The sequence below is a fragment of the Clupea harengus genome, chromosome 18, assembly GCF_900700415.2.
Source record: "Clupea harengus chromosome 18, Ch_v2.0.2, whole genome shotgun sequence".
Lineage (NCBI taxonomy): Eukaryota > Metazoa > Chordata > Actinopteri > Clupeiformes > Clupeidae > Clupea > Clupea harengus.
In genome coordinates this window covers 23,385,458-23,411,496 of record NC_045169.1, presented here as the reverse complement: position 1 = coordinate 23,411,496, position 26,039 = coordinate 23,385,458, and the positions used below count along the sequence as shown (strand labels likewise).

At 39.3% G+C, this 26,039-nt stretch overlaps 1 long non-coding RNA gene across 1 annotated transcript in view; it reads right to left on the bottom strand.

Annotated features, from left to right (window-relative positions):
• The window catches only part of LOC116224543, a 32,173-nt gene extending 6,342 nt beyond the window's left edge, over positions 1-25,831 (bottom strand). Inside the window, exon 1 of the long non-coding RNA XR_004165628.1 lies at positions 25,772-25,831. This is a non-coding gene — a long non-coding RNA (uncharacterized LOC116224543). The remainder of the gene's footprint in view (positions 1-25,771) is intronic.
• Between the last annotated feature and the right edge of the window lie 208 nt (positions 25,832-26,039).

The window sequence follows — 26,039 nt, the reverse complement described above, 5'->3', positions numbered from 1 at the left end:
ACATGTCCTAGATTTGCCTTCATTTTGAAGAAAAAATAGTCTGCTGCAGCTAACCAATTTAATTGTGAAATATTAGAGTGAAATCAGTAATATAGATGCAGCTCATGACTGATTAAGAAAGCACAAGCGATAGATGCAGCTACACATTTTTGAGTTCCACAAATGTCTCAAAAACATCTCAACACCTTTTTAATACAAATAAAATTTATTTGGCATATTCAGCATTTACTGTCGGTCAAATAAAAGTACCCTCACCAAAACAGTACTGACACAAATTACAGGCGTATGATGTGTATTCTACAACATGTGGGAGGCTGTTGTACTGTTGTACTGTTTTGTTTTGTTTGTTGCCACGTGTGATGCAAGTGAAGCATTTTCTCAAAATATTCATCTTCCATTTTCAATGTAAATAAAAAGTAATACAAATTCCATTATCCAAAAACAAATATTAGTTAAGTCACCATTAACCAGACTGGCAACCTGAGAGGAGTGACTTAGAACAGAGAACATTGCCATGTGTGCACTCGCTTGGTGTATGTGCTTTACAGTTTTTCACAGTTGTTAACACCCAAAAAGCGAAAATTCGGCACAATTTGCACAACCTTCACTTCATGTACCAATCGCTCGACCCAATTTGGCACTACTTCACACTGCCTTATCTGCATTAGACTCTGATTTTCTTTGTTAACACTCTGATGTCAATTACCCATCACCTTGTTGTCAAAACACAACACACAATGTTCAGTTGTTGCACACACTTCTCAAGTAAAATCTCAAAGCATCAACCTACAACACACAAATAGTCAAATCTCTAAACATTCAGGTCTGTTGAGCAACTTGCAATCAGGACTGCAGCATAAAAGTGCCTTGAGCCTCTGTTTTGTTTGATGAGCAATGGAGAACGTGGCAGATAACGACAACCAGAGAAGGAGAGGGGTAAGAGTGAGAGGAGGAGGAAGAGGAGGCAGAGGAGGAGGAGGAGGAGGAAGAGGAGGACAAGAAGAAGGAGGAGGGAGAGGAAGAGGAGGCAGAGGAGGACAGAGAGAAGTAGGAGGAGGAAGAGGAGGACAAGAAGGAAGAGGGAGAGGAATAGGAGGCAGAGGAGGACAGAGAGAAGTAAGAGGAGGAGGAAGAGGACAAGAAGAAGGAGGAGGGAGAGGAAGAGGAGGCAGAGGAGGACAGAGAGAAGTAAGAGGAGGAAGAGGAGGACAAGAAGAAGGAGGAGGGAGAGGAAGAGGAGGCAGAGGAGGAGGAGGAGGACAAGGGGGAGGAGAAGGACAAGGAGAAGAAGGAGAAGGAGGAGGAGAGAGAAGAAGGAGAATGGTGATCTCAAATGAAATCCGGGCAGCTGTTGTAGACCATGTTCTTAACCATGGGTTGAGCATGAGGGAGGCTGGCCAGAGGGTCCAACCTAACCTCAGCCGCTTCACAGTTGCTGCCATCATAAGTTGAGCAGGCCGGTTTACAGTATTGTACTGTTGTCTCTGTGTGCCAGAATAAACCTTCTTTTGCTGCATATTTGTGTGCTGTTTGACTATGAAAAAAGTAGGCCTACACTGAGACATTTTACAAAAGGAGAAATGGCTCATTCTCCAGAGTCATTGTCATTCGTATGGTGTGTTCCATTTCGATGATAGTGTTTTCAATTGTGCCCTTCTGTGTGCTGTAAATGCTTGGTAGTGTGCAGCAAATGCTTAGTTGTGTGTACTCAATGAATGTATGTGTGTGCCTTTTGAAAAAATGGCTGTGTGTACCAAATGAAAACACGAGTTCCATTTTGTGAACAGTTAAGAGATTTGATGGCAAAGAGTCATCTTGCAAAGGGAGTGTCAGGTTTAGCTCTTTGTGTGTGAGGTTTTCAGTTTTCTGTGTTCAGTTTTGAGAAAGCCGTTATTGTTTTGAAAAACGTGTGTTAGCAATTGTGAAAAACTGTAATATATATAATTATTAATAAATTAATAATTAATACAATAATTGATCATTTATCTAATTTAATATCAAAAGGAAGATCCGAAGCACAAATATGGGTGGGTCGGCGCAATGCTCCCACACAACAGCTTCAGTTTAGTTGCGCGACAGACTTTTGAAAATAAGGGCCCATTGTGTCCAGAAAAAGCAGCGGTACCACCCTGTGTTTGGTCTAATAAAGCAGGGGTACCACCCTGTGTTTAGTCTAATAAAGCAGGGGTACCACCCTGTGTTTAGTCTAATAAAGCAGGGGTACCACCCTGTGTTTAGTCCAGAAAAGCAGGGGTACCACCCTGTGTTTAGTCCAGAAAAGCAGGGGTACCACCCTGTGTTTAGTCCAGAAAAGCAGGGTTACCATACTGTGTTTAGCTGACTTCTTACAATGTCAGAGTGTCAGCACCTTCATCTGCATCTCTCTTGATGGATAGCAGCCAACTGAAGTTAAAGAAAAACTATTGAACAATTTGCCATATTTTTATATGCAACTAGTTTTGGTGTCATCCTCAAATTAATGTTGTATATGGTTCATGTCATACATGTCATTCCAATTAGCCATCCAGGATATGCTCATGTAGTTCAGTGTTACCGCCACAACACCCCACAAAAATGTAAGAGCAGCATTCACAGCATGACAGTGCAGCTATATCACCAGTAGACACTAGTTAGCATGTTAGCAAGCTTTTATCAGTGCCAGCTGGGCTGTTGGTGGTGTTCGCAATGTTTTTGTATGGATTTTATGTAGTTAGCTTGCTCGTGTTACACAAAAACTCCTTACTGCTGCTTTAACTGTGCCAATCACTGCGCTTGGGCATAGGACCCCCTCAGACCACAGTTCTGGTACACCCACCTGCCCCAAACACCTCAGCCAGTTCAATTAGATCAATCCAACTTTATTTACATAGCACCGATGATTCCAAAATCAAATTGCAATTCAAAGTGCTTCACAAGCAATTGACAAAAGGTGCATTTAGAGACTGATGCACACCCAATTTAATAATACAATGAAAGAAGATGTGTTAACTAAGATAATAAAAGCAAAATAAAAAATAACATGAGCAATAAAAATGACAAAAAATAAAGTTACACAAAATAAATGGATCATGGTAAAACAGTTAAATGTTTTCACAGATGAGTCATACTCGCAATGGTCAACCTTGTCCTTTGAGAAGGTTTCCTGTGTCGCTATCAGCCCTGGTGAGTCTCTCTTTTTAGAAAGGGAAGGTCATATTAAATATCCCTTTAGATACATGTAGCACTTAATTTTCCTCTTCTTGCCAGACTTTTAATAGTATTTTTCAAGATCTTCAACCAATAAAGAGTCTTCTGTTTGGAGGACCTGGTAGAATATTTCCTGAGCTTTAATCCCCCTCTTGTCCAGTATCCTGAGGAGACACTCATTCTTTTGATAGTCGGCTGTTTTGCTCTCAATATCTTGCCTCTCTGTGTTTTTCAGAACCTTCTTCTGCACCAGCTGGTTGAGAATGGGTCCCAGAACAGTCGGTAGTCGTGTTTCCAGAGCCCCCTTGTGTTTCTGGAAAAAGTCTACGCCGACATCTGAGGAACAAACAGTATATCATGATCACGTCCACATACCATGCACAAGTCCAAGCAAGTACACAATGATATTACACAACTTTTCTGACATTTTATAAAGCGTGTTTTTCTAAATTGCTGCTTAACTTTACTTATTTATCATCAAATTCAAGTATATGGTAATATGAAGGGGCAATAAACACATTTGTCAAGCTAACAGGCTATTCACTGTGTAACCCAGGGAACATGGAAGAGCTTTTACAGCATGAATTTGCTGAGTACATCTCTGATCCTAACCTAGCAAGCTACCTAGCTTTTAGTTAGCTAGTTTGTTAGTTAGATAGTTTTAGACAGAAACTACAAAAACAGATTCTCGTACTTGAATATAATGGTGTTACATAACACGACATGACACAACATAACATAAGATGATAATGTTTTTTTTTACCTGATTATCTGATTTCATCATGATTTTTTTATTATGATTTTCCTGACCTCCAGCTTACATACTGTAATCACTTCTGGTGCCAGCAGAGCCAAACACCACATGATATAATTGTGGAGGCTGTGTGTGTGTGTGTGTGTGTGTGTGTGTGTGTGTGTGTGTGTGTGTGTGTGTTTGTTTTCAAACTTGTTCTTCACCAAGATGTATCAAAGGCCTTTTCAGTCTGAAAAAATTATGAATTGAGTAAACATTAGAAATGGGACTCAAACACAAGAGAGGGGTCAAATAATGAAGTCATTAAAACTCACAAGGTTCTGAGACATGTTGTCTCCCATTGGGTGTAGCTTCCTCTGTCAAAATAATTGTTTTACAGTTTTTTTTATTTTTATGTATTGTTACACCTTGTTTTAAATTAATGCGGTTTTGCTAAGCAGCAATACTGGTCAAATCCAGTGAATCATGAATTAATTGATTCATGGTTAGGGTTAATGAATATAACAGTTGCATTTACATAAACTACAATATATCCAAGGCCATACAATAAAGTGTGTCTTCAGACTATTTGGCTGAATTCATTCATAGAGATTGACTTCTTGATTCCACTCACGCCTCTTCAGTCGCCTCTTCAGTTGCCTCTTCTGTCTTCTCCTGTCTCTGGATGACAGCTCCACTGGGTCCACAGTAGATTCACTGAAATCTGTGTGACAAAGCATGTCAGCCAGTTCTCATCAAACCACCAAATGTTGTATATTTTGTTACATCATTTCATAAAGTGTCTGGTAGAGGAAAGGAAAAACCCTGTCGGCTGAACAATTTAGATGTATATTTATAAGCAAAGCTGTTAAACTACATTACAGAAACACTGACCTATGATAAGACACACAAAACATGAATAAATGTATGCTGAAGATTATTACGTAAAGTTTGCACCTGATTATCTGTTTTTATCATGATCATGATCTTTTTCTCACCTCCAGCTTACATACTGTAATCACTTCTGGGGCCAACAGAGCTGAACGCCACAGAATATAAAAGTGGAGGCTGTGTGTGTGTGTGTGTGTGTGTGTGTGTGTGTGTGTGTGTGTGTGTGTGTGTGTGTGTGTGTGTGTGTGTGTGTGTGTGTGTGTGTGTGTGTGTGTGTGTGTGTGTGTGTGTGTGTGTGTGTGTGTGTGTGTGTGTGTGTGTGTGTGTGTGTGTGTGTGTGTGTGTGTGTGTGTGTGTGTGTGTGTGTGTGTGTGTGTGTGTGTGTGTGTTTGTTTGTTTGTTTGTTTGTTTTCAAACACGTTCTTCACAAAAAATCACCAAAGGCCTATTCAGGCTGAACAAAATATGAATTGAGTAAACATTGAAAATGGAACTGAAACATAACAGAGAGGTGAAATAAGTAAGTAATTAAACTCACCTGGTTCTGCGGCATGTTGTCTCTCATCTGGGGTACCTTTCTCTGTCGAGAGAAATTAAAAAAAAAAAAAATTTTTACATAATGATTTTTGGGGACGGATTTATATTTAGTTAGCAGAAACAGATTTCCAGATATTCTGTAGTGTACATATGCTTATTATCGGAGTGGAATATCTACATAATGTTAGCATTTCATGAATTAAATATATATTATTCTGCATAGTGTGGATTAATTTTAACCCTAACCTTCAATGTTGACCACTCGGTTCCACAGTTCCTTTTTTCCACCCTTCAGGATTAGATTCAGCTCTTTCTCTGTACTGCAAAGTACTGTGAATGCCGGAGAGAAGTTTGGATTGCACTCAACATACTGAGCCCTCTGTTAAAAAGACATACATAACTTATAAATCATCTTAACCCTCCTATTATGTTCAAATTTTACCCACATCTATTATGCTTGGGGTCAATTTGACCCCAGCAATTTAAACCTCCAAAAAATGATTATAATATTTTTTTTTACTCAAGTTTATGTGTCAGGTACTTTAGGTTTGTTTGTTGACTACCTAAATAGCCCTTAAAAATAAAACAATACCCCCACCCACCCCCCTTATACATCCAGAATACATGTTACGCTACTATGGAGAAATATGCAGATCACCATCAAATCTCACTGATTGACTTAAAATTGGAAAGAGATATCCTTCTGGTGTTTTATGGCTTCATATTATTTCTAAGTACATATTGTTGTTATCTATAACATATGGAATAGAAAACTATTTCTGTAATCAAGAATAGTAACAATGTGATAAAAAAAGTTTATATTTCTTATATATTTTATACAATTAAAACAGCCTGGGGTCAAATTGACCCCAAACAACACCTATGCGTAAAGCATGTGTACAGGACATTGAAAACATATCATTATGTTAATTTTGTGTTTACCCAGTTCTCCCCATTAGATTAGGAAAAGTCATTAAATATGAAGCAAAAAGAACTATGCCAATCATTTATTTAGAGACGTTAAACATTGAAAAGGGTCAAATTGACCCCAAACATAATAGGAGGGTTAAATAACAGACATAGTATATCACAAATATTAATAAATGCAAATTTGGAAAACTCCGTGAGCAGAAAAAAATATTTGAAAGAAAGAGCTCTTGTACTCTTTTTAACAATCCACCTTGAAATCTAACCATTCATAATTAGTTAACAACTCCTAAAACAATGGTGGGTATGGAACCAACATCAGTTTTTATCAAGAAACGGCCATATCAGTGGTCAAATTGTAGAAGTTTGATTCAATACATTCTCTGTTGACTTACATCAGGTGTCACAATTAGTTCAGGTGGGTTGGTGAAAAGGCTGTAATATCTGCGTGTGTTGATTATACATTCAGGATTTCTCTCAATGAAGATCTCGGTTTGAGGTTGGATCATTTTGTTTCTCCTACGCTTAACCTGATGAAGTTTATACAAGAGCAGGTAAAATAATGTGAACAGAGATACTAATAATACTGTTTTGACTACAAAGTGACAGTCAATGAACTTTAATTTCCATAATTGTGACAAACCATTAATATGTCAGTGTTACTTGACAACAGCAAGACTTGAAGTTCTGGCCTAGAACTTGTTTGAAGAAAAAGCAGCACCAAGGCCCGGATGTTCCTTCCCCGAGAAGAAGAAGTAAGTCCAAACCCAGATAAGCCAGTGACATCGATAACCACATGAGACTCTGTTATCTCTTTGGGTTCAATGCTCTCCAGACGATCACCAGTAATATGAACAACATGTAGATGCCCCTGCTTCCCATCTGTGCAAGACAATGAGAAAGGAATCCACCAAAAAAACTGTTTCCACTAAAATCAATGTAACTGTTTTGTGATATGCCTATGGTGGAAGGTGACCTCATCAGCAAGATGTGCAGGATATGTTGTGTCATTCACCTGAAATGACCTCACAGTGTGGTAAATATATCTGAACAGGAGTCCCAGGGAGGCAGTTGATGTTGTAAAGGGGTCCTGCTGGTTCACAGTCATGATTTTCCAGCTTGTTTTCCCATGGTACTGAGTGATACTCCACCTCACCTGCCCTCTCCATCTTAAACATCAGACTGGTGAACTTGCACTTGAACAGACCAGCAGTGGGGCACCTCAACCTGTAATGTAAATGCATTGATGGTGAGGATATTAATGTTTGGTTAAAAAATATAGTTAACACATTTTCGCCACAATACTGATATAACTGTGAAAGAAATGTTTCTTTTTAATTATTATCATGATGTGTTTTAGTTTGATATTAGTTAGTTAGTTAAATGGAGGACTAAGCTCTTTCCATTGTTCTGTGAAAGGAAGTTTGAAACTGTGGGAAGAGAAGCTTGGAATTTAGAGGTGTCATGAAATGTTTAGGTTAAGACTGATTTATTTTTGTAGAGTCAGGGTTTTTGAGGGTCTTAGGTAAACATTCTTATCTTTGGAACCCAGGACGGGATGGTACAAGATGGGAGTGTCATGTCTTTGTTCTGTGATATTGTCTCTGCATAAAGTCTGTTTCTTTTTACCAGAGAAGGCAGTGATGGGTTGAACAGCGTTCTGAAAGCACTCCATTCCTCTTTGGAGGAGTGTAGGTTGAAGAAGCGGTCTAACACCATTCACTCCTCTTTGCCAGAGTAAAAGTCAATTATTTATTATATTCTTGGTTGTGTGTCTTAATTCTGAGGTTAATTACAGTCCTAAAAAGGGTGAAATAAATCCCTAACAGTTTGGTCCATTCGATCCGGAGCTCAAGAAGGACCAGATGGACGGGAGCAGAAATACGAAAGCCGAGAAAGAAGGACAGAGAATGACCCTGCGTGTTGAATTGTTCGTTGGGCCGGTTGACGGATTTCTGCCCCCGCCTCACTGCCTTTGACGAGTTCCGAATCCAGATGAGACGCACAACAAGAATATTACGTAAGTAGCCTGGGGTTACTTATTAGAAAAAGATCGGGGATCTTTTTAAAGAGATCCGGGATCTCTTGTTAGCGCTAAAAACTTAGTCGGGGACTAAGAAACCTAGTCCGGGACTATGGTTATGTTGTAGGCCTACGTAAATGATGTACATCTGTGTGTGAATGAGTGTGTGAATGGAGTAAAGTAATTAGGCAAAATTAAAACTTTGGAAAATATCCGGATATTTTTCATAGACTCAAGAGAAGTATTTTGCTTAATTCAAAAAAACTCACCATAATTAATGAATATGAGATGGTTTGAGGAAAGTAAGAAGGCAAGATGGTTTTAAGAGAGAGAGAGAGAGAGAGGATAAGAAAGTCAATGGAAAGTTAAGAAGAAGATTAAAAGAAAGTGAGGATAAGTGTTATTCTTGTGGAGAAAGAGGGGAAAACTGCAGGCTTGATAAACTATAGAGATTTTACTGTGGCCACGTGAAAACTCTATACATTTTATCTGCTTTGTTCATTTGCACGCACTTTTTAGTCTTAAGTGCGTGAAGGGGGAGTTACTAGAAATTATGTAAAGACATAAATAGAGTTGAGCATTTGTGAATGAGAAATTGGGATACTGGCATAGACAGACACTGCGCACGCGCGCAATCCATGCGTCTCATTGAAATAGCCACCAGTGACTGTGGCTGATTTAACAGCACAGGTGGGGAAGGGACACATTGGAATTGTGATCATCATTGTGTATCATCTAATTATCATTGTATCATTATATGATAATGATGGCGATACTGCTTAAATAAAATAATACAAGTGCAGATCGATTTGAGGATGAGGAATTTTGGTCTGATCAACTAAAAAATCTCTATCCAAATAATCGAATTGCATGAATAGCCGCAGGGGTAGAGGCCCGGAGTTAAGTTTAGATTAGATTCAACTGTATAGTCATTGCACAGAGTACAAGTACTGAGACAACGAAATGCAGTGTAGCATCTATAATGAAGAATAAAGGAGTGGGATTCAGAAGAATCTCAGAGTGCTATAAATATATAGATATTATAGTACTGAATGGAAATAATTCCAGTGTTGCAAGAATTGTATTTGCAAAAACGAGTTCATTTGTTTCATTAAGAGATTGTTTGGTGCTCCGAGGCGAGACTAAACGAAGATTTGAGGGTTTGATGATAAGTTTGGCCGTGCTTGACTGTCCTGTAGTGTAATCGCAAATGTCCGTATATTTTTATTCAGGGTGTCAACTTGATAGATGAAATGACGAACACGGTTGCGTGTTGATGTGGGCATTCAGTCATTGGAGCAAGAGTATTGTTTGGAACCTAACGTTTTAAATTGATATTTAAAACTAAAATAAGCAAGTGACCAGTTGTTGGCATAGTTTACTTGAAGGTATTTTGTGTAACATCTGTGAAGAGAGAGCATTTAAAATTGCTGAGAGCATAACACGAAAAAGATCAGATTAAACTTTCTCTCGTTACCTTAGTAGTGCGCCGTCAGAGGGCATAACAAGAGAAAAGTGGAAATACGAGATTGTGATGTGTTGTGAGCTATTGTATGTGCCAAAGTACTGAGTGACTAACATAGCCCGGAATTATTGTAGATTGTTTTTAAGACGTAAAATCGCTAAAGGCAAATTCGACTTTTTAAACAAACCTGTGTGGTTGGCTGTTCAGACGGACAGAGAAGCACACGGGTGGGGGCTATTAGCAGGGGGAACAGAGGGCTCACATTCTCACACACACACACGCTGTATTTTAAAAGGAGAGGAGGTGAGAGGAAGAATTGTCAACTTGCACATATTAGTGTGATTTTATATAAATGGGCAGTGATTAAGAGTCATGGTGATACTTATGTATCAACTGGGGGAATGGTTAGCATAGTACATGAGCACTATACAACATATGGATTAAAAACCTATTAAAAAAATTTTTTGTATGAAATGTGAGATATGTATTCGGCATAACTCAATTAAATTTCACAGTAGCAAAAGCACTGTGCAAAACAATAAGACCAACTTTTGGTGTGTCACAAATTATACTACAAACTAGGAAATGTAAAGAACCAAATACTGTTGGAGTTTTTTTTTGTGTCTCCACAGATACAAGGCCAGGTGAAGGTGAAGGTGACTGGGTGTTCATCAAAATCATCAAATGAAAGAGCTGGTCTGACGACAGGGGGGAGGAAACATATCAAGTGCTACTGTCTACCCCCACTGCCGTTAAAATTGCAGAACGCTCCACCTGGATTCACCTGTCACACTGTCACACTGTAAACTTCGTTCATTTTTTTTTAGGATGCACCACTAGCGTTGAGTAGGGTTTCGTGCCTACTTGAGGGGGTTGAGAAATATAGCTCTTTTCCGTCTTAACGTCACCTAACCTCCAGGGAGCGCCCTGAGGGTTAGAGATTCTGGTCAACATAGTAGAGGTGTATCTGTGTTTTGTGTTTATTGTTTTTCTTGTTTATTTGTGTTTATTGTTTTTCTGTATACATTATATAACTTGGGTAAAACAATGTTTAAGCTGTAACTATTAATGATTACTTCAGGGGTAATGTTGGGTCTATGGTCCTCTACAAGTGTAATTGAGAGAATCCATAAGAGGTGGATTTCATATGGGGAAAATTAGACCATGGGGAACGTTACTCATCTGTATTCTACTAATTCATGGTATAGATATGCATCCATGCAAGCGAACAGACTTGATAGGACTAATTGCTATGTATGTACCTTAATGCCAACATCCTACTTTCACCCTAGACTTAAATCAAGGCTACTCTCATTCCAAGCAATGATCTGTGTTGGAGAGAAGTGTGCCCCAGACAACTGGGGCTACAGTAAGCCATTTTATTATACAGACGATACCCAGGTGCAGGATCTGTGTAACAATACCCACCCACTAGCAGAACTAAAAAACATGCCACAACCTAGCTGTCACCTTAAGGGGCAGTCCATTCCATATTCCTAATGTGTTTTTCTATTAGTGGAACAAAGAGAGTAGGCTCTCTGAGACGGAAACAGTGTAATGAAATTGTCATCGATACTGCTATACTGTCATCAAACACTGCTTCCTCAGCCAACGTCGTACCCTGTCCATTGGGAACATTTCCTTATGTTGAGGTTGGAATGCAGGGCATTGCCACTCTGACAAGGGTACCCCTAAGGTGAGAGAGGTATTGTGGTTGTGTGGTAGTATATGGTACAGTCATCTTCTTCCACACTGGGGTGGCGTATGCGCCCCCGCCCAGGTCATGGACCATTTTTGTGTTGTCAGTGCTATCTCGAGGCAAAGTACCTCGTAAGAAGAGGTTTGCTGTTGAGAAGAATGACAGCGTGTGGGGGATTGACGTGACTGGTGACTAAAAGATTTGGACCACCAGCTCCAAGGTTATTTTGTTTCTGTTTCAGGCCCTATGAGTAAGAAAAGTCATGTTAAGAATGGAAACGCTTAGATAGGTTAGGATTTTGTTAATGCCAACTTAGTTAGTGTATTTACTCACTGCTGCTGGTGGGGGAGTTTTGTGACTGATATCTGTTGTATTTGGATATTGGATTATATTCATAGTGTCTCTGTGACTGAAGCCTTACAGCAAATGAAGGTTGTTATGTGATGCTTTATTACAAGACAAAGTGGTGAAATCTGGTTGTTTGGTTTACATCTGGTACATGGTGGTAAATGATGTTGAAAGGTCTGTTCTCTATTGTAGCAATTTGTATACTTTTTGTATTTTTATGATGTGTATTTCTACATGTTTCTAAGTTCTCATGTCTAGTCTTGTATGTACTTCTGTGTGGAGTGAACTGTTGTCTGGAACCATCAAGATGATGATGCTTTAGTTTAATGATGTTTAGACTAGTATTGTTTTCATGATAAACAGGAGGGAAATGTGAAAGAAATGTTTCTTTTTAATTATTATCATGATGTGTTTTAGTTTGATATTAGTTAGTTAGTTAAATGGAGGACTAAGCTCTTTCCATTGTTCTGTGAAAGGAAGTTTGAAACTGTGGGAAGAGAAGCTTGGAATTTAGAGGTGTCATGAAATGTTTAGGTTAAGACTGATTTATTTTTGTAGAGTCAGGGTTTTTGAGGGTCTTAGGTAAACATTCTTATCTTTGGAACCCAGGACGGGATGGTACAAGATGGGAGTGTCATGTCTTTGTTCTGTGATATTGTCTCTGCATAAAGTCTGTTTCTTTTTACCAGAGAAGGCAGTGATGGGTTGAACAGCGTTCTGAAAGCACTCCATTCCTCTTTGGAGGAGTGTAGGTTGAAGAAGCGGTCTAACACCATTCACTCCTCTTTGCCAGAGTAAAAGTCAATTATTTATTATATTCTTGGTTGTGTGTCTTAATTCTGAGGTTAATTACAGTCCTAAAAAGGGTGAAATAAATCCCTAACAATAACTCAAATGTAATATTCACCAATATTTTAATGGTCTGTAACATAAGTAATTCATTAAATGTTCATTGATTCATTTAGTTTGGAGAGCCTGAATAGATTTATATATATTAATAAAACCTACCGCGTAGAAGAGCCATCACTGGAATACTGGGGAAACTATTAATCATGTCAAACTATTTATCATGTCTTCAGGTTATGTCAGGAGTGTGGACATTATAATTGTGTTGATTGATTTTACTTATGTGCAAACAGCACTTGTAAATGAAGAATATATGAGATCCCAACGCACAGTTAAAAACAAAGGCCATAGATACAATAGAAACAATAGAAGCCCAGCAAATATTCTATCTATACCCCGGCATATTCCTCCTTCCTGTGAGCCACTATATCCAGAAAATATTTCAATGGCAATACTAAATATTAGGTCACTATCAGGGAAAACATTTCTCATTAACGATCTTATATGTGAACGTAAATTAGACTGTATGTTTTTAACAGAAACCTGGCTAAACAAAAATGGGTCTGCAGCTCTTATTGAAGCATCCCCTCCCAATTATAGCTTTTTTCAGTCCATTAGAACAGGTAAAAAAGGGGGCGGGACAGCCACCATAACCACGGATGCCCTGTGCTGCAGGAGCATCTCCTTCGATGATTTTGCCTCATTTGAATATCATGCCATAGTTCTAAAGTGCCAGCCTCCTGTTCTGACAGTAACTGTGTATAGGCCACCCAAGCAATGTCCCACTTTTCTAACAGACTTTTCAGAACTACTCTCCATTATACACACAAACTACGATAAGATTATTATCACTGGTGATTTTAACATACATGTTGATAATGGGAACGACTCAAAGGCCCGGGATTTTATGAATCTCTTGAATTCCATGGACTTTACACAACACATCACTGAACCCACTCACAACCGTGGCCACACCCTTGATCTAGTTATTACAAAGGGTCTTACAACTGTTATATCGTCTATCTGTGACCTTGCTCTTTCTGACCACTTTTGTATTTTCTTTACAGCACTGGTACCTAAAGTTAGAAATAGTGCTGAATGTTTTATTAAGAAACGCTATCTTAACTCTGCAGCAGCTGAGAATTTCAAAGTAATGATGAACATAACTAGTGCAAAAAACCCAGATACGGGGCCATCATGTGTTAATGATCTAGTAACTACTCTAAATACAAAATTAAGGACAGCACTTGACTCTGTAGCACCATTGAAACAAAAAAAGGTTTTAGCCAAACAAAAAGCTCCATGGAGAAATGAGGAAATTATTAAACTTAAGAGATCCTGCAGAAGGTCTGAGCGTACATGGAGAAAGACCAAGCTACAGGTCCACCTTGATATCTTTAAGGATAAACTTTCAGTCTTTAATAAAGCAATAAGAAATGCTAGGAAGGATCATTTCTCTAATTTGATATCTACAAATTCTAACAATTCCAGGGTCCTCTTTTCAACAATAGACAGCCTTATAAATCCTGCACCTAAAGTAGATGATAGTCTCTTTTCCACCTCCAAATGTGAGGAATTTGCAGCATTCTTCAGAGATAAGATAACGAACATTAGGAAAAATATTGCTCAAGAAATTCCAAATGTCTTGTTTTCTGATCCCCTTCCACCATGCTGTAACAGTATGAGCTTTTTTGCACTGGCTGATATAGAAATGCTGAGCAAAATAGTGTCACAACTGAAGCCGTCTACATGCCCTCTTGATCCCCTTCCCACCAAATTTTTTAAGACCATCTTTGACTCTGTGTCTAAGGACATTCTAGCCATTATAAACTGTTCCCTGCTTACAGGTATTTTCCCATCAGAACTTAAAACTGCCCTGGTGAGACCCCTCCTGAAGAAAAGCAATTTAGACTCTTCAGTTCTAAACAATTTTAGACCCATCTCTAACCTTCCCTTTCTAAGCAAAATCCTGGAAAAAATTGTCTTTAAACAGTTAAATAATTTCCTAGATGCTAACTGTGCATTTGACACCTTCCAATCTGGTTTTCGCTCCAATCATAGCACAGAAACGGCATTAGTCAAGGTTGTAAATGATCTCAGGATTAATGCTGACTCCAAAAAATCTGTCTTGGCCCTTCTGGATCTGAGCGCAGCCTTTGATACTGTTGATCACAATATCCTTATTGATAGACTTGAAAATTGGGTTGGCCTCACTGGTCCGGTCCTAAACTGGTTTAGGACCTATCTAACTGGCCGGGAATACTTTGTCGCCCTCGGAGACCACAGCTCAAAAAACATTTGTATGACCTGTGGGGTCCCTCAAGGATCCATTTTAGGGCCCTTACTTTTCAGTCTATACATGCTACCCCTTGGTAGTGTAATTAGGAGGCACAACATCGACTATCATAGCTATGCAGATGACACCCAGCTCTATATTTCTGTAACACCCAACAACTACAGCTCTATTGATTGTTTGGTAAATTGCATTTCTGATATAAATGTATGGATGTCACAAAACTTTCTCCAGCTAAACCAAGATAAAACAGAGGTATTAGTCATTGGTGAAAAAACGAGAGAGAGAAACTAACTGCACACTTAAAAACACTAGCACTTAACACCAAGCACCAAGCCAGAAACCTAGGCGTCATACTTGACTCAGATCTCAATTTTGAAACCCATATCAAAAATATAATTAAAACATCTTTTTATCACTTAAGAACATTGCTAAGGTGCAACCGTTTCTCGCTCAGGCTGACACCGAAAGACTGATGCACGCGTTTATCACGAGCAGGCTAGACTACTGTAACTCGCTTTTGTCTGGTCTACCAAAAAGCCATTAGTCAACTACAAACAATACAGAATGCAGCAGCGCGAGTCCTCACTAAAACAAGACGGAGAGCGCACATCACACCAGTATTAAAATCACTGCACTGGCTACCTGTTAGTTTTAGAATAGATTTCAAGGTTCTCCTACTAGTCTATAAATCACTCCATAGTCATGCACCTGAATATATAACAGACATGCTCTCAAGGTACACACCCAGTAGATCCCTGAGGTCCTCCGGCACTGAACTTCTAACAGTTCCAAAAGCCAGGACAAAGAGACATGGGGAAGCAGCTTTTAGTTTCTATGCCCCCAACCTTTGGAACACTCTGCCAGAATACCTAAGAATGGCCGAAACGGTTGAAACCTTTAAACATGCACTTAAGACATACCTCTTTGATCTCGCTTATCACTCACTGTAAAATGTATTTAACATTTATGGAACATTTATTTATTTACTTATTTCTGTCTCTTTTCAAGTATTTGTACCCCCCCCCCCCCAGCAGCTGTCTCTTAGTTTGACGATAACTGTGCTGAGCAGTCCTTTATGGTGCCAGTGCGGTTAGTACGTAATTTCCTGTTCATTTATCTCTGGCAAAATCTGTGTCTTTTTATAAGTGTTTTGTAACTTGTAAAATGTATTTATTTAACATTAATGTAACATTTATTTATTTATTTACTTATCTGTGTCTCTTTACAAGTGTTTGTACCCCCCCCCCCCCCCCCCCCCCCCCCCCCCAGCAGCTTAGTTTGACGATGACCGTGCTGAGTAGTCCTTTACGGTGGCAGTGCGGTTAGTACGTTTATTTTATTTTATTCATTTATCTCTTGAAAATCTGTGTGTTTTATACAAGTGTAACCCCCCCCCCCCCCCCTTTTCTTTCCTACTGTGAGGCGCATTGTGTTACTTCCTTGTATGAAATGCGCCGTACAAATAAAGTTTGATTTGATTTGATTTGATTTGATTTGATTTGATCTTCTTACCTGTATTTCACATCTCCATTTTCTTCTTCCTGTAATAGTGGCTCAACACATTCCTGAATGCATTAAATCACACATTTATGACTTACAGTGCCCTCCACAATTATTGGCACCCCTAGTGAATATGAGCGAAACAGGCTATAAAAAAATATGTCTTTGCTGTTTATCCTCTTGGTCTTTCACTCAAAATATTTACAAAAATCTTACCTTTTCAAGTAAAACTATTGAAAGAAAAAAAAACTGTTGACATTAAATAAATATTTTTCCCCAAAACATGTGTGCCACAATTATTGGCACCCCTTAATTTTATGTTTTGTGCAGCCTCCCTTTGCCAAGATAACAGCTCTGAGTCTTCTCCTATAATGCGTGATGAGGTTGGTGAACACATGGCACGGGATCTGAGACCATTCCTACATGCAGTATCTCTCCAGATCCTTCAGATTCTGTGGTCAACGTTTGTAGACTCGGCTTCAGCTCATCCCACAGATATTCTATGGGGTTTAGGTCGGGGGACTGTGATGGCCATGGCAAAACTTCATTCTGCGGTCGGTGAACCATTTTTGTGTTGATTTTGAGGTGTGCTTCGGATCATTGACCTGCTGGAAGGTCCAACCACAGCCCATTTTAAGCTTACTGGAGGGGGCTGTTAGGTTTTCATTTAATATCTGCTGGTATTTGATGGAGTCCATGATACCATGTATCCTAACAAGATGTCCAGGGTCTTTGGAAGAAAAATAGCCCCACAACATCAAAGATCCGCCACCATTCTTCACATTGGGTATGGGGGTCTTTTCTGTATGGCTATCTTTCTGTCTACGCCAAACCCACCTTTGATGTTTGTTGCCAAAAAGCTTTATTTTGGTCTCATCTGACCATATAACTCGGCCCCATTGAAGGTCTGACTTACATTTGGCAAACTGTAGGCGCTTTAGTTTGTAGTTGATTGACAGCAGAGGCTTTTTCTGGCAACCCTCCAAAACAACTTGTGGTGATGTAGGTGGCGTCTGATGGTAGTTTTGGAGACTTTCTGACCCCAAGACTCAACTCACCTCTACAATTCTCCAGCTGTGATCCTTGGAGATTCTTTTGCCAGTCGAACCATCCTCCTCACGGTGCGTGGGGTCAATGTACACACGTCCTCTTCCAGGCTGATTCTTAACATCTCCTGTCGCTTTAAACTTCTTAATTATTTCCATGATAGTGGAAATGGGTATTTTCAACTCTTTAGAGATTTTCTTGTGTCCATTTCTTGATTTGTGCAGCTCCAAAACTTTACGTTGCACATCGTCACTGTGTTCTTGGGTCTTTCCCATAGTGATGAATGACTAATGGAATTTGGCCTGTGTCACCTCATATTTGTACGCCAGTGGAACAGGAAGTCATGATTGACCTCTTAAGAGTTCCTTATCAAACAGGTGAACTTAAAAATGTAAAACATGACTGGAAATATACTTCAGATAGATTTTAATTATAAGATTTTTTAGGGGTGCCAATAATTGTGGCACACATGTTTTGGGGAAAAATATTTATTTAATGTCAACAGTTTTTTTTTCTTTCAATAATTTTACTTCATTGAAAAGGTAAGATTTTTGTGAATATTTTGAGTGAAAGACCAAGAAGATAAACAGCAAAGACATATTTTGTTATAGCCTGTTTTGCTCATATTCACTAGGGGTGCCAATAATTGTGGAGGGCACTGTACATATAGCTACAAAACTGGACATATGATTATGATCAATCATAACAGAAGAATCTTTATTTGAACATTAAGTTCTGGTGTATTGTTATTCCTTTAAATTCAGTTCAAATTGGTCAAATGTATTCATTTTAAAGATAGAATCCTCAAACTTACTTCCACATCTGCACAGGTTGTAATACATGCGATGGGGCCTGGAATCAGATTTAAAAGGGAAACTGTGATCCAGAAAAAACAGTCCTGAGCTAGATAATCTCGATGTATTTGATCAGATCCACTCACTGTCATGGAGATCAAGATCTGTCAATAATGTAGAAAGTTGCAGCTCTTCCTTTTTTCCTAAAGAAAAACCATTAAGCCAGAATAGAATACAATCACCATATACAGATGTCAACATCAGCTATTAGTCTCACTGGTATATGTTTGTGTCATTACAGTTTACAGTATACATGTAAATATTATTAATATGCGTACGTATACTCACGTTTGCCTAACAACAACCCCTCCAGTTCAGATTCATCTATGGGAAGAACACCGGCAACGAAATGTTACTAAAGTAAATATTGCTGTTACTGTAGCCTCATAGTGGAAAATCACTCAACACAAACTTGATTTCACCTTATTTTGAATTAAGGCGGTTTGCTAAGCAGCAATACTGGTCAAATCCTGTGAATCATGAATTAATTAATTAATTGTTAGATGTTAATGTATTTAACAGTTTGCATTTACATAAACTACAATATACCCAAGGCCATACAATAAAGTGTGACCACAATGTGTCTTCAGACTATTTGGCTGAATGTATTCATAGAGATTGACTGCTTGTTTTCACTCACGCCCCTTCAGTCGTCTCTTCAGTCCTCTCCTCTCTCTGGATGACAGCTCCACTGGGTGCACAGTAGATTCACTGAAATCTTTGTGACAAAGCATGTCAGCCAGTTATCATCAGACCACCAATTGGTGTATATTTTGTTACATCATTTGATAAAGCGTCTCGTAGTAGAGGAAAGGAAAAACCCTGTCGGCTCAACAATTACGACATTTATTCATAAGCAAACCTGTTAAATGCCATTACAGAAACACTGACCTATGATAAGACACAATACATTTGAATACATGCTGAAGATTATTACCTAAAGATTGCACCGGATCAGCTCTATTCTTCAATAGTATCTCCCTGATGAAACGCAACCATGATTCCAAGAGTGTGAGAAGATTTGTGATATCAACCCCATCCTCTAGCAGATGCTGTATTTCATCTGCCTTTTTCAAGAGATGTGCAATCACCTCTCCTGTTTCCTGATCACTGAGCAGAAACATTTATAAGAGAGGTTTAATAATGTCATATTGTTGCATTCATTGATCCATTCTCCACAACAGAGTGAACTTATTGATTATTTATTAATTATAACTAATTATGACTTTTGTTATGTGAGATTTAATTATAAAATTGGCAATGTAAAAATAACAAATATCAGCATTCTGATGTGACCATTCTACCTGAAATGTACAGTGTGATTGTTCTACACAGTAGTGATTATGCAGTTCGCTGTCAGTCTGACAATACGGATTATGTCACGTCATTCTACTTTGTAGAAACCGCAGATTATGTTACACTTCTTAAAAAACAGTTTTCATATCCATGACTATGACCCTTTAACACAGACAGCAGTCTCCAAATTATAATAAAAACAAACATGTTTTAAGATTATCAACAGAAGTTACAGGTACAGTTTTGTGACCTTGTGTTCTGTTGGGAGGTCCTGATGAGCTGTGAGACATCATTGAGGCTCTGTTTGTATTCTTCTAGAACACTGTTCAGTCTTTCTCTACTACAGGTCTCTTCACTCATGTCTGCGGCTGCTACAATAAAAAATAGGAGAAAATATCTTGTGTAGCAGGGCATGTTGTCATACATTACAGTTTCTTTTTCTCACAATTACTTCAAATGATACACCCTAATGGAGAAAATGTTGTTCCAATTTTGTACTGATTTTATTGTTATCTAATATTTCAGTGCAAAATCATTTAAAGGAAGGCAACTTCACTGTGTATTGTTGTGACTGTTATGAGACCAGACACAGGGTTACACTCTGAGGGCCTCATTTACTAACATTGCGACCGCAGCTTAATCTGCGCCTTTGCCAAACCGCATATACCGCACAGTATTTTTCTGCATTTTCCGTGGTATTTAGAACCTTGTCGCGTAATCAGCGCCTAACCCCGCCCATTAGTGTTAATAGCGCACCACTAAAATAGGAGAGAATGGGTACATATTCCTGCCACCATGGTTGAAGAGTTAGAATTAGAATTCGAGTTTTTGGTTTACGAGGTTAGAGCAAACGTAGACCCCGTCCACACTAAATATAGAAACGCATAAATATTTCTCTGTTTAGCCCTTCTGTCCACACTAAAACGGCGTATTCCGACACTGAAACGATGTTTTTCAAAAAATAGTTGCTTTTTAAGGGTTGAACAGGACCGTAAAGGTGCCTTTCCCTTCTATTCAGTGAGGTGCCTTAAATTCTGTGATTTTTATTTCATCCTTTTTAAACCCTGATGCCAGCGTTACTTCTCTAACATTCCATCTAATGTTAGGAAGGGGACACTCTTTGCGAACATGCGTTTATTGTGGACAGGGACGTTTGATTGTCATGGCACTGGGGGTTGCTTGCGCTCGAGAGGCTATAACGTCAAAATTAACATGGAACGTGAAATGAATATGCTGCTCTGTCTCTGTCTCTCTGTCTACAATTTACTTAGTGTACTTCGAGTAAAAGTACTTTTCCTGAATAGATACACGTTACTCCTACGCAGAAGGCGAGCACTGTACTCGGTGTGCTTGAAGGATGGGTTGAAACACGGTTTAAACTTTAAATCATACATGGAGCGGCGATTCTGGGTAAGACCTGGCTGAACAGCTAGCTGGTGGAACAATTTTTTATATGCCTATATTAAATGATATATAAAATATAAACATTTACACAAATAACATTTCTGATGTTCGTATTTTTCAAATTTCTCGCACGCATAAAGTTTTCATTTAGCAGCTGATATGTCATGCTAAAACAACTCTTGTTTCGTTACTAATACATAATTAGGCGCACTTTACGCATCTCCTCCCATCTCTTTGCGACGAACACCCACTTTCCCTTATGCCCTCCCAGCAGCGGTAATCTGCGCTTTAACTCAGGTGCGACACCTTTGGAACTACGGTTTTATGTCTTAACCCGCTGAAATGACGTATGAAATGGGCGCAATCCTGTTAGTAAATGAGGCCCTGAGTGTGAGTGGACAGTTTACTACATTAATGATTCCCATTGGCATACCTAGAGCCTGCATCAATGGGGCATGGGAATAGCTGAAGAGGTCATACTTAGAGGCACCTTCATGAACAGGGCACAAGTATGGCTGAAGATGGCATACTTAGGGGCACCTTAATCAATTGGACACAAGTGCTGAAGATGGCATACTTACAGCCTCAAGCACATGGGCCTATGTAAAGCTTAAAAGCCCTGTAAGATGGGCATTCTGTCATGGTTGTTTTGAGGAACTCTCTCAGTAATGCTTCAGGTGTATTTGTTGTTGTCTGTGGTACTGATTGGTGTCATAACTAATTGTGAACGTGGAGGGGGGGTGGGACACCAGACACCGCTGTTGAGCCTTCTGGAGGTGCCGTGGGCCTAATTCAGCAAAACACTGACGAAGGAATTTGCCCACTTGACAACCCCAGTAAAGTGCTCACGAAGGTGTCTCTTTGATGTTGATGTTGTTGTTGTTTTTGTCGACCATCTCAAGCTGGAAGATGCTCTCCTGTTAGCAGACTCCTACAGAAACAGCCGGTACCCATACACCAAGACCAAGGCATCCCTAACAGAGCTGTATGGTCAGCCACACAAGCTGGCCCTGCAGCACATCACTGAATTCCTGAAGCAGAGCCTAGCGTACGGTGTTCATTTTAGGACATCCTCAGATCTCAGACTCAAGTGTCAGACTCAAAAGAAAAGGCGTCAGGTCTCAGACCAAAAGTCGTCAGACTCGGGCGAAACGGCTTCAGTCTCAGAAAAACCTCTGTCATTCTCAGACAAAACGGCGTCATTCTCACACAAAACTTCGTCAAACCAAACGCCATCATTCTCAGACAAAGCGGCGTAAAAAAAAACGGCGTCATTCTCACACAAAACTTTGTCAAACCGAACGGCGTCATTCTCACACAAAACTTTGTGAATTCATAGTTTTCACGTGACGTCAGAATGACCAGCTGAAGGGCAAAAAACACCTTCCACACCTGTCTAACACTGGAGTTTATACAGGAACCGACCACCTTTCATTCAATATCATTTAATATCTCCGCTTTAACATTGTCTGACTTAGGTAGTAAAATGCTAGACAGTTGTTGCTCGGTTGGCTGTTCAAATCGGCGAGGAGACAAGCCCGGATTTTGTTTTTATCGCATTTAAAACCCGCCCACGTTGCTACCAGTTGATTGTAGACGTCTTCTGGGTTAACTTTTCTCGGACACACAGTAAAGCAGCCATACTTTTGGGGCTGGCAATAAAAGCAGTCACCCTGTTCTGGTCGCCTCATTTACCAGAATAACTACCTAAAACGGGAATAGATCAAGTAATAAAGTCAAGAAACAAAGCATCAACACAATTCAAATTGGATTACCCGGTTTCTTCTCTGAGATTGCGACAAGTACCTAAGCAAGTAGGCTTGGCTAGTGTATTTTGTCATCCAACTGGTAGTACTACAATGCCAGTAGAAAATATATGGGATAATTTAAGTTGTCATTCGCCAGACGAGGTGTTCGTACTTGTTTAAACCAGAAAATTGTGTCAAATGATAAAGAACAGCGTTGGGTAGGCTAAAGGCTGCTAGCTAACAGCAGGTAGCTCGTAGCTAACAGCAGGTAGTTCGTAGCTAACAGCAGGTAGCTCGTAGCTAACAGCAGGTATCTCGCTAGCTGGTAGCTAGCTATTAAATGGCACTCATCTTTGCTCTGATTATGAAGATGTTTTTTGTTTTCACCTTCCAGACGACAGCGTTGTGAACCCATCCACTCCTGAAAATTAAATAACTAGCTGTGCTTTTGTAGGCTTTCAGTTTTTGAGATGTGTAGGGGGATGGGTTTTCTATTAGATAGATGTAAATATCTCCACACTGGAGCTCTGGCAGGGACTTCGTCGAGGTTAAAGGAATAAAAATGTCAGCGGGTGCAGTACATGGATCAAACATTTTATTTTTTTCTAAATATCTCTGTTTGGCTATAGTGGTATGGTCTGTGGTTGATGGCGATCGTAGTTGAGTAGGCGGCACTGCTCGAAGTTGTCCACTGTTTAACGCTGTTTCGCTGTTCTTTTTGCCCGTCAGCTACCTATTGTAGTCACGTGACTGAAAACTATGAATGGTTGTTTTCTGCAAGCTAGTTCACTCGTGTAAAGTAAAGTAATGTTTAGTCCTCTGGTTGCCATGGATACTACAACCAAACTCCACTCAGATCTCAGACTCAGACAAAACGATGTCAAACTAAACAACACAATCGCCATTAACGTATACCATGAAACTATTCAAATGTTGTGTACTATCATAGACCTTATGCTAGTTTGTTAAGTTTGACTAGCTAGCGAAGTTAGGTTAGCGACAAGTGGAGGCATTAATTCTTCAGCAAAGTCGGCAACCGGAGGACTAAACATGGGTTTACTTTACACGAGTGAACTAGCTTGCAGAAAACAACAATTTCGTATTATATCAAAAGTAATTTTTCTTGCTGTACCAGTCAACAGAAACACCACAGCGGTATTCACTGTAAAAGCTGCTACTTTAGCTAATTCAGAAAGCTAGTCAACAGCTCCCTCATCTAGTTCTGACAACTTTTTTTCTAACAAAGTTCTGCTGAGAATTACGGCGTTTGGTTTGACAAAGTTTTGTGTGAGAATGACGCCGTTTGGTTAGACAAAGTTTTGTCTGAGAATGACGCCGTTTGGTTTGACAAAGTTTTGTGTGGGAATTACGCAGTTTGGTTTGACAAAGTTTTGTGTGAGAATGACGGCGTTTTTTTTACGCCGTTTTGTCTGAGAATGATGGCGTTTGGTTTGACGAAGTTTTGTGTGAGAATGACGCCGTTTTGTCTAAGAATGACAGAGGTTTTTCTGAGACTGAAGCCGCGGCATGCTCCACCACTGTCCTGCTTGGACGAGTCAGAGCAGCCCAAGAAATACTGCCCTTTCTGTGACAACATCCAGCAATACTTCAACCAGTGCACAGCATTCAAACAGCTGTCAAAGGACCTCTCTGTGATGGACCGAGCCTCGGGTTACCGTCAAAATGTGGGTTTGGCCAAAAAGCTCAGCAACAGAGTGAGGGTTCAAAGTTATAGGCTTTTATTAACTCTTCAGTGATGTTTAAAAAACCTGCTAAGTCTCTCTATAAGCAGAGGACATCAGTCAGCAGTCTCTAGAAACACCTGCTAAGCCTCTAAGTATGCAGACAACATTCAGCAGTCGCAATACCCTGGCCTGACTGCCACACACCTACCTCCAGCCACTGAACATTTGCACTAAATTGTTCATTGTATATATCTATTTATGTTAAATTGTTGTCATATCCATATTCATCGTACTTATATCTTATCATGCCTCCTACCTCATTTATAACTTTATTACTTCTACTGCCACCTTCACCTGTACTTCACCTGCACTTTACATATATCTATATCACATCTGCACTAATCACCTTTATTGCTGCTCATGTTCTTACTGCTCATACCACTTATATCTTATGTCATACTGTATATACCACATTTATCTATATTTATATTACCATTTGCACATACTCTGCACTCTTCTACTTTGCACTTCTGGTTAGATGCTAACTGCATTTCGTTGCCTCAGTACCTGTACTCTGTGCAATGACAATAAAGTTGAATCTAATCTAATCTAATCTAAAACCTGCTAAGACTCTCTATAAGCATATGACATCAGTCTATGCAAATTTCCATGTACAGGCACACGCACTTAGACATACACACTTGAACACAAACAAACAGAGTGTGTGCAGTATGCAAAATGTGAGTTCACTGTTAACTACTGTTCACTGAGTTAACCCCTGTTATGCCACTTGCTGAGGTGTCCTTCTAAAAAAAAAAACCGATATGAGCTTTAAGCTTAAACTGTTGTCATTTTCCTGATATATAACCTTGATTTTCTTTTAACATTTTGAAATGAACACATGGAAATCAATAAAAGTTGTTTTGGAAGACAGAAATCTCCTCTCTGAATAATTAATAAAAGTAAATCTTACTTGATTTAATCCTGCGTGGATTCAGTCCTGTTCGATGTGTCAAAGAGCGGAAGAAGAGGCAGAACATGAAGTCTGTGATGTTTTCCTTGCAAACTAATTAAACTTGAATGGCAACCTTAGGCAAATATGGGACTGAACAATGACATCCTTCTTTAAAGACTATCAGGTGACTTCTATACTTGATTAAAGTCAGAGTTTCATATTTCCCTATCACCCTCTTTAAACATTTTGAAATGAACACATGAAAATCACTAAACTTAGCTTTTGAAGACAGAAATCTCCACTCTGAATAATTAATAAAAGCAGATCCTACTTGATTTAATCCTGTGTGGATTCAGTCCAGACCGATGTGTCAAAGAGCTGAAGAAGAGGCAGAACAGGAAGTCTGTGATGTTTTCCTTGCAAATGAGTTGAATGGCAACCTTAGGCAAATATGACATTCATATTGACATTATTGGAATGACATCCTTGTTTAAAGACCATCAGGTGACTCTCATGTCACCAGTGAGTTGAGATAGTTTATATGGTCTCTCACGCAGCTCAAAGACAGCAGGCAAATAATGTGGACCTCAGTTTCCAAC